Source organism: Myotis brandtii, unplaced genomic scaffold, assembly GCF_000412655.1.
Source record: "Myotis brandtii unplaced genomic scaffold, ASM41265v1 scaffold923, whole genome shotgun sequence".
NCBI lineage: Eukaryota > Metazoa > Chordata > Mammalia > Chiroptera > Vespertilionidae > Myotis > Myotis brandtii.
Genome location: NW_005371804.1, coordinates 1,320,990 through 1,329,266, shown reverse-complemented (window position 1 = coordinate 1,329,266; position 8,277 = coordinate 1,320,990). Strand labels below are relative to the sequence as shown.

Below are 8,277 nucleotides of genomic sequence, written 5' to 3'. Positions count from 1 at the left end.
GAGGAGGGATCCCATCAGATTCCAGGAAATGGATGAAGGAGGTCACGTCCCTGAGAAGCTCCTCTGTTGAGTGCCCGGGCCCCGGCCAACATTCCAGGACCGTATCAGGCTGCTGATAAGGAGATACTTTAGGTCCCTCTTTGTGCTCCGGCTTTTCTCCCTGGAGGAGGGGAGAGTTTAAAAGAAGACACGGTTGTAATCACCTTTTCCTTGGGGCTTTGGTGGCAGCCACAAGGTGCAGGCGAGGTTTCGCTGTGAGTCATGGGACTGAGGGGGAATAACAGATCGTCCCCAGTTCTGTGCACCTGGGCAGAGCCTGTTCAGCGACAGGGCCGGGGACCCTGAGAGCTGGGCGGTCCGTCCTCTGCCCCTGGAAGTGAGACTCCAGGTGGGGTACCCCACCAGGCAGCAGTGAGGACCCCGACACAGGGGACTGGAAGGTGGCTGGCCTGGGTGGGGGAGCTCCATCTTCGTCCCGGCCCCCTGGGTAAAAACGGAGAGGTCGTGCACGGGTGAAATGTTGCCGGATATCAAGACATATGGTCACTTGAAAGACTGGATGTGGGCAGAAACAGCTTCCAAAGGAAAACTGACCATCTCAGGTCTATTAGTCAGCAACTTAAAGTAAAAACTGGGAGTTGAAGGCCAATGTGACTTTTATAGAGTCATCTCCTGGGTGACAGACCCTGAGGACCCAGCCTGTGACCTGACGGTGAGAGCATGTTGACTGGAGCTGGGGAGCAGTAGCACCGGCCAGACTGGCCCCCTGGGTGGGGACAGCCCATTCTGCGCCCTGGATCCCATTCTGACCCCAGCAGATGGGGTGGGAGGCTGCTGGTGGGGAGCAAGGCCCAAAGTAAAGAGAGGCTACAGCAGGTCTAAGCCACGGTGTAAGCAACCCTGTGGCTTGGCCCATGTGACATGGCAGATCCCTTATCACTAGAGGCATCTGAGGTAGAGAAAGATGTCAGGTGAGACTCCAGCAAGACCCACAGGTGATTCACAGGGAAGACCCCCAGACCAAGAGCTAGGTCATCCCAGCATCCCAGGGAACTGCCCAGCTTTCAAAGGCAGCCCTGGGGGAAAGTGTCCCTGGGTGTGCTGCTGGGCCTTGGGAAAAGCAGAACATCTGTGCACAGGTCCGTGGGCCATAGCCATAGGATGGAGTAGCCATAGGGCAGAGTAGTCATAGGATGTAGCCATAGGATGGAGTAGCCATAGGGCAGAGTAGCCATAGGATGGAGTAGCCATAGGATGGAGTAGCCATAGGATAGAGTAGCCATGGGATAGAGTAGCCATGGGATGGAGTAGCCATAGGATGAAGCAGCCGTAGGATGCAATAATCATAGGATGGAGTAGCCATGGGATGGAGTAGCCATGGGATAGAGTAGCCATAGGATGGAGTAGCCATAGGATGATCTAGGCATAGGATGGAGTAGCCATAGGATGGAGCAGCCATACGATGGAGTAGCCAGAAATTTTTTGATATTTGCAACCATAGTAAAACAAAGACTTATATTTTTGATATTTATTTTATATATTAAAATGCCATTTAACAAAGAAAAATCAACCAAAAAAATGAGTTCCCGTGTCACCTCTAACACGCGTGTCATAGGTTCGACATCACTGATGTAGGACAAGCACTCTAGGTTCTCCAAAATAATTGATTACAAGGAAATACAAGGTGGGGAAAAACAGGTTTATAGTTCTGAGTACGTGAAACAAGAGTTCATTCTTGTATTATTATTTATTATTATATTATGTATTTGTATTACAAGTGTAAACCTATTTTTGCTCACCCTTGTATAAAAGAGAAAGAACTTATAAATTATACAAAATCACTATAAACAATATATAGATCTAATTTGAATCCTAACTCAAACAAAAAAGTATGAAAGAAAACAAAGGCAACTGGAAAGTTGAACAGAGTAAATATTTGATATTAAGGATTTACCAGTAACTTTTTTAAGTGCAATAATGGTATTTTGTGTTTTTTCAAGAGTTTTTTCTTTTAAAGATATATATATAGATGATATAGATATAGATATAGATATAGATATAGATATAGATATAGATATAGATATAGATATAGATATAGATATAGATATAGATATAGATATAGATATAGATATAGATATAGATATAGATATAGATATAGATATAGATATAGATATAGATATAGATATAGATATAGATATAGATATAGATATAGATATAGATATAGATATAGATATAGATATAGATATAGATATAGATATAGATATAGATATAGATATAGATATAGACATAGACATAGATACAGATATAGATATAGATAGATATAGATATAGATATAGATAATATTATTTTTAAAACATTGTATAATAAAAATAATGAAAAAAAGAAACAAATAAGAAAAACAAAACCTCCACACTAATGTGCTAATAGGTGCCGAGGACACCCCAGGACTGGGAGACAGGCCCGAGGCCACCTCCAGCGTCTCCGGGGCGCAGCTGGGTCTTGTGCAGTGTCCAGCTCTGACCTTTCACGATTCAGCTGACTCTGCTCTGCCTCAGGCCCAAGATCTAGAAGAACTGGATTTCAGCCCTGGGTCTGCTGCTGGCTGTGTGATCTTGGGTGAATTATTGCACCTCTCTGGTTTGTCTTCTCTTTCTTCACCTGCAAATTACAGACAGCACCCTGGGTCTAAGAGCATCAGACTTGATTATAAGGTTTTTAGCCTTTTATAAATTGTGCTTTGTCTGTGAATCTGTTAGGGAATAATGAGAAAGTGTTTTGAACATTTCATTTCTCTTTCTTTTTAGAATTACTGTTTTATTAGTTAACTAGAAGCCCATTGCACGAAGATTCGTGCAATAGGCCTTCCTTCCCATGGCTGCTGGCACTGGTTTTCCTCTGGCACTCGGGACCCAGGCCTTTGGTCTGGCCGCAGCAGAGAAGCCAAGCCTCTTCAGTCTTCAGTCTTCAGTCTTCACTCTGCAGCTGCATATGCAAATTAACCGCCATCTTTGTTAGGTTAATTTGCATAGTTGCTCTGATTGGCTGGTGGGTGTAGCAGAGTGACACCAATTTGCATGTTTCTCTTTTATTAGTGTAGATATTTACCAGCTCCCATTTGTCAAATTTCAAGGCCAGCATTGAGGAAGTGAGCAGCAGGCAGCAGGGGGAGATCTTCTCTGAGACCCTCAGCTCCAGAAGATGCCCCAGGGAGAGGTTGCCCAGGCCCCTGGCCAGAGCCCCAGGCTTGGGGAGGGGTCCCCAGGATGAAGCCATGCTCGATGGATCACTGAACTCCTCCCTTCCCTCTGCCTCCACTCCCTGGCTGACACCCAGAGACCACTCACAGATTTGTTGTGGTTGTTTTGTATTTTGAGATCAACATGGAATAACCATGTTTACCCCTTGTGGGGACTTCAGAAACATGTCCAGGGCCATCTCAGAAGACAGGAAAGCGGTTTCTCCTTTGCTTTTTGCAAAGCAGGGTGCAACTCCCTGCCCTTTCCTGGGACTCGTAGGAAGGACGCAGGGATGAAGACAGGCGCCCTCCACATGCTCCAAATCTGTCTCCCTACCCGCTCGATCCTTCTTCTGTTTCCTCCTTCTCCTACTCCAGGGCTTTCTTCTGAAGACAAACCTCAACCTTGCAGAGTTAATGACAAAATCGATGTGTGGGAGCCTGGCTAAAGGGGGTGGCAGGCAGGACCACCTGCAGAATTTGCAGAGCTGATGCAGGATGAAAATACAGTGTTCCTTGTTCAGAAAGCATTAAGGAAGTCACGACCTTGCTAGCAGAGCTTAACCTGTGTTCGCGCCCTTCCGAGCCTGGGGCCTTGGGTGTGCACCCTCTAGTGGCCGGTCGTAGGAGTTGTCAGCCTGAGGAACGGACAAGGTGGAACCAAGGGAGACCGTGTTGGTGTTTTGCATGTCCCATGGAGATTCGTATTTTCGCAGCTAAGCACCACCAAGGGGAGGTGCTGCACCTGTCCAAACCCCTGCTCGTCCACGCTCACCCCATGGAGGAGGCAGGCACATATTGACCTAAAAATAAAAGGGTCTTTCTAATTGAGAGGCAAAGGCATTGACTCGAGATCAATAAGAAGAGCTATTAGGAGTGCAGTGATTCAGGCAGAAGCCAAATAGTGTTTCGACGAGGAGGCAAAGGCCAGGGGTATTGATGAGAAAGGGGAGCGAGACTGTACATCCATAGAAGGCAGGCCTTGCCGTTGGTGCAGATAAGCTAATATAGTGACGCTAATTCTAAACGACGTTTTTAATTTTCAGTGTTGTCGTCACCGGTCCAGGAGTCATCACATCTGCTTTCTTGTTATCTTTGCAAGCAGTTCTTTGGGGCACAGTGTTTAGCCCAACCACAGGTTACTCTGCCCAGAGGAATGGGCCTCAGGGGAGTTAGCATGGGGCCTGGCCGCGGGGAGCAGTCAAAAACCAACTGATGAGGTTTCATCGTAAGCCTTTCCTGCTTGGTCTCGATGTGATTAACAGGTTGTAGAAAACATAGTAAAAAGGGATTTTCGTCTCTCACAGGGCAGCACTGAGGTGTGGGGCGAGGTCTAGACAGAGGGTCCAGGTGTTCCATGAAGTGAAGCCCGGTCCTGGCGAAGCTACAGAGTGAGCTTCGTCGCCGACCACTGCCAGCTGCTCCCACTCCCCTCTCTCTCCATCCTCAGGGGCATCCAGAGCTGGGAGGAAAGTGGAGTCATCGCATGTCACTAAACCGAGACTGGGTAACACTGAAGGTCAACGGATACTAAACGATGTGTCAGGAGATGTTTGCCAGACTTTTGGAGCCTCATGAGACAGTCTCCCAACCCGCAGGTGTGGCTTCTGAGGACGAGCCGCAGGAGCTCAGGGAAGGACCACCCGGGACAGCTCTTCCTGGGCCTCTGCGCCTCCCGAGATCAGGAGCTGGAACGTCCTTTCCGGGGTAAAGATAACAGGTTAGTAAAACTCAGCAAGGCTTCCCGATAAGTGAGCACCTAGGGTGTCTTTCACTGAGCTATTTCTTTCTTCACACGTTAAATTCTTAGAATTTGGGGACTGTCTCCATTTGTACCCAAAGAAAAGACAGCGACAAATAGAATTTCTGCCTTGCTTGTCGCCCCAAGCGTGACTCACAAAAACCAGCCGTCAGATGAGGCAGAAGCGGGAATACTGTGTTCTGCCTGATGTGACCTGAGCGTTCTGATGGTCTCGAGGAGGTGAATCCAGGGGCTGACTGTGCGCTGGGGCTTCCCTGGGAGGCGGGAGGCTCAAGCCTACTCAAAACCTGCGGTGGAGCTGAGGTGGGCCCTGGAGGCCTGCACTTGGCAGTTTTCTCCGGCTCTTCCTCCCACCCCACGGCCCCATCTGATGGTGTCTCCCCTACCTCTTTAGAACCTCTGCTGAAAAGACAGATTCAGTGAGGGTCTGTATCTTCCTGTTACCCCCAATGTTAGTGCCCATCCCAGCGAGGGGTGCCCCCAGAAAGCAGCCCCCCACCCTGAGCCTGGCCTTGCCCAGAGCAGGGCAAAGACCTCACTGCGCGGAGCTGTGGGCACCGAAGGGCCAGGCTGTTTCACCTGCAGTCGGTAGTTAGCTGCTTTGGACGCAGAGAGCACTGTGCACAGAAAGTGGGTAAAACCACGCATGCTCAGGCTCGGCATCTGAAGTGCGTTCCCCCAGCCTCGGCACGTCTGGCTGGAAGACGAATGATTCCTTTGGGCCAGGCATGGTTTTCCCGGCCGCAGATCCGGAGAGTGAGGTCATCAGTGAGCTGCTTACTGGAGTCAGGACCTGGGGTCTGGGTGTCTGACCTGCATCTGCTCCCGACTCATCACCCTCCGGCCAGGTGACCTTAGCTGCACTTAGCTTATCCAGCCTGCATTTCTCTGTACCTGGAGACAGCGACAGCCGGTCTCCAGCGGCCAGTTCTCAGCCACATCTGGCGTGGTGGTTGGCTTTCTCCTGGTCGCTCAGGGTGGAGCCTGGCCTCACTCACAGCTCTGCACGAGGACCACCTACGACAGGACACACTGGAGACACCAGCAACCCAGTGGGCATGTGCCTTTTGTTCTGGTCTTTATTGAATGGGGTGTTTGACAACTCTAGACTCATATTAACTTGTGGAAAACTGATGGTGATGCAAATGATCCTATCTGGTGGCAACAAATAGGATGTTGTCCCACAGAGATGGTTTATCAACCGCAGACCACCAGCAGGGACTGTGTAGTGCACTGGGGAGCCCTGTGCAATGTGGCGACGCAGCTTCTATCAGACACTGTAGTCTTTCATTGTTCCTATGGTTTGGGAACCACTTGATCATCCTGCTGGCTTCCTTATGATTAAGATCAATAAATCGTTGACAGCCCTAGCTGGTTTGGCTCAGTGTATAGAGTGCTGGCCTGCGGACTGAAGGGTCCCGAGTTCAATTACAGTCAAGGGCACATGCCTGGTTTGCGGGCTTGATCCCCAGTAGGGGGCATGCAGGAGGCAGCTGATCAATGATTCTCATCACTGGTGTTTCTCCCTCTCTCTCTCTCTCTCTCTCTCTCTCTCTCTCTCTCTCCCTTCCTCTCTGAAATCAATAAAAAATATATTTAAAAAATAAATTGTTGACAGATGCTGAGTCTGCACAAGACTCATCCTTTGACTTTTTAAAATTCTGCTTCAGTGCCCAGCCGGTGTGGCTCAGTGGTTGAGCTGTCTGCACCACGATTTCAGGAGATATTCAGGAATCAGAGGCCCTAGGGTCAGCCTCCTACCCCTGTCCTCCAACCTCCTTGCCCCTGCAGAGAAGAAGAATAGAGTGTAGGTCAGAGTGATGAGAAGGAAAAAAGGCCCTGTGGGCATGTGTAGGGCAGGACAAGGGGTTCCCTGCGAGAAGCCAGGGCACTGTCTTGCATTTATGCTGCCAGGTGAGTCCTGGTAGGAACTAAAGGCAGCCTGAGTTAATGTGGGCATCTCCAGCACCTAACACAGACCTGGCAGACTAAGCACTGGGTAGGGGCATAGAAGGATAGCTAGGTCAATGGATGAGTGGATAGATGGGTAAGTGGATGAATGGATAGCCCAGTAGGGGGCATGCAGGAGGCAGCTGATCAATGATTCTCATCATTGATGTTTTTCTCTCTCTCTCTCTCTCTCTCTCTCTTTCTCTCTCTCCCTTCCTCTCTGAAATCAATAAAAAATATATTAAAAAATAAATTGTTGACAGATGCTGACTCTGCACAAGACTCATCCTTTGACTTTTTAAAATTCTGCTTCAGTGCCCAGCCGGTGTGGCTCAGTGGTTGAGCTGTCTGCACCACGATTTCAGGAGATATTCAGGAATCAGAGGCCCTAGGGTCAGCCTCCTACCCCTGTCCTCCAACCTCCTTGCCCCTGCAGAGAAGAAGAATAGAGTGTAGGTCAGAGTGATGAGAAGGAAAAAAGGCCCTGTGGGCATGTGTAGGGCAGGACAAGGGGTTCCCTGCGAGAAGCCAGGGCACTGTCTTGCATTTATGCTGCCAGGTGAGTCCTGGTAGGAACTAAAGGCAGCCTGAGTTAATGTGGGCATCTCCAGCACCTAACACAGACCTGGCAGACTAAGCACTGGGTAGGGGCATAGAAGGATAGCTAGGTCAATGGATGAATGGATAGATGGGTAAGTGGATGAATGGATAGATGTATGTATGTATGAATGGGTGAATGGATATATGGATGAATGGATATATGGATGTATAAATGGATATATGGATGGTTGAGCGAATGAGTAGATGGATGGGATGAGGATAAATGGGTGGATAGATGAGTGGACAGATGGATGAGTGGGTGTATGGATGGATGGACAACCTTTACTTCTGTGGCTTGAGATTTGAATTCAATGTTCCCCAGGGCCCTTGCCAGTTCTACTTGTCTGGGGTTCCATCACTTTGGAGGCAGAATGCTCAGTGGGGGGAGTCTGAAGCTGGGAGTGAAAGTGTGTGAGTAACCTGCAGGGAGCTGAGATGAGACAGGGACGAGGGGGCGGTGAGCAAGGGGTAGCAATCTCAAGGTGAACAGAGAGAAGAGATTGAGAGGAGACAGAGAAACTGGGTGAAGTAAACTGAGTCTGGCCGCTTTGAAGGGTTACCCAATTGCAGACCAATTACTTCTAATAACACCTTGGAGCTCGGTGCCTTTCCTCTGGGAGCTCAAAGCCTTTTACTGACACCGCGAAGCTGCAGGACATTCCATTGCGGGAGATGCTATTATCATCGCCGTTTAATAGGCAAGGCAATGAGACAGAGAAACAGGGGTGGG

At 49.0% G+C, this 8,277-nt stretch overlaps 1 long non-coding RNA gene across 1 annotated transcript in view; it reads left to right on the top strand.

Annotated features, from left to right (window-relative positions):
* Nucleotides 1–4,954, top strand: part of LOC106724672 — a 10,953-nt gene extending 5,999 nt beyond the window's left edge. Inside the window, exon 2 of the long non-coding RNA XR_001360511.1 lies at nucleotides 4,686–4,954. This is a non-coding gene — a long non-coding RNA (uncharacterized LOC106724672). The remainder of the gene's footprint in view (nucleotides 1–4,685) is intronic.
* Nucleotides 4,955–8,277: the final 3,323 nt, after the last annotated feature.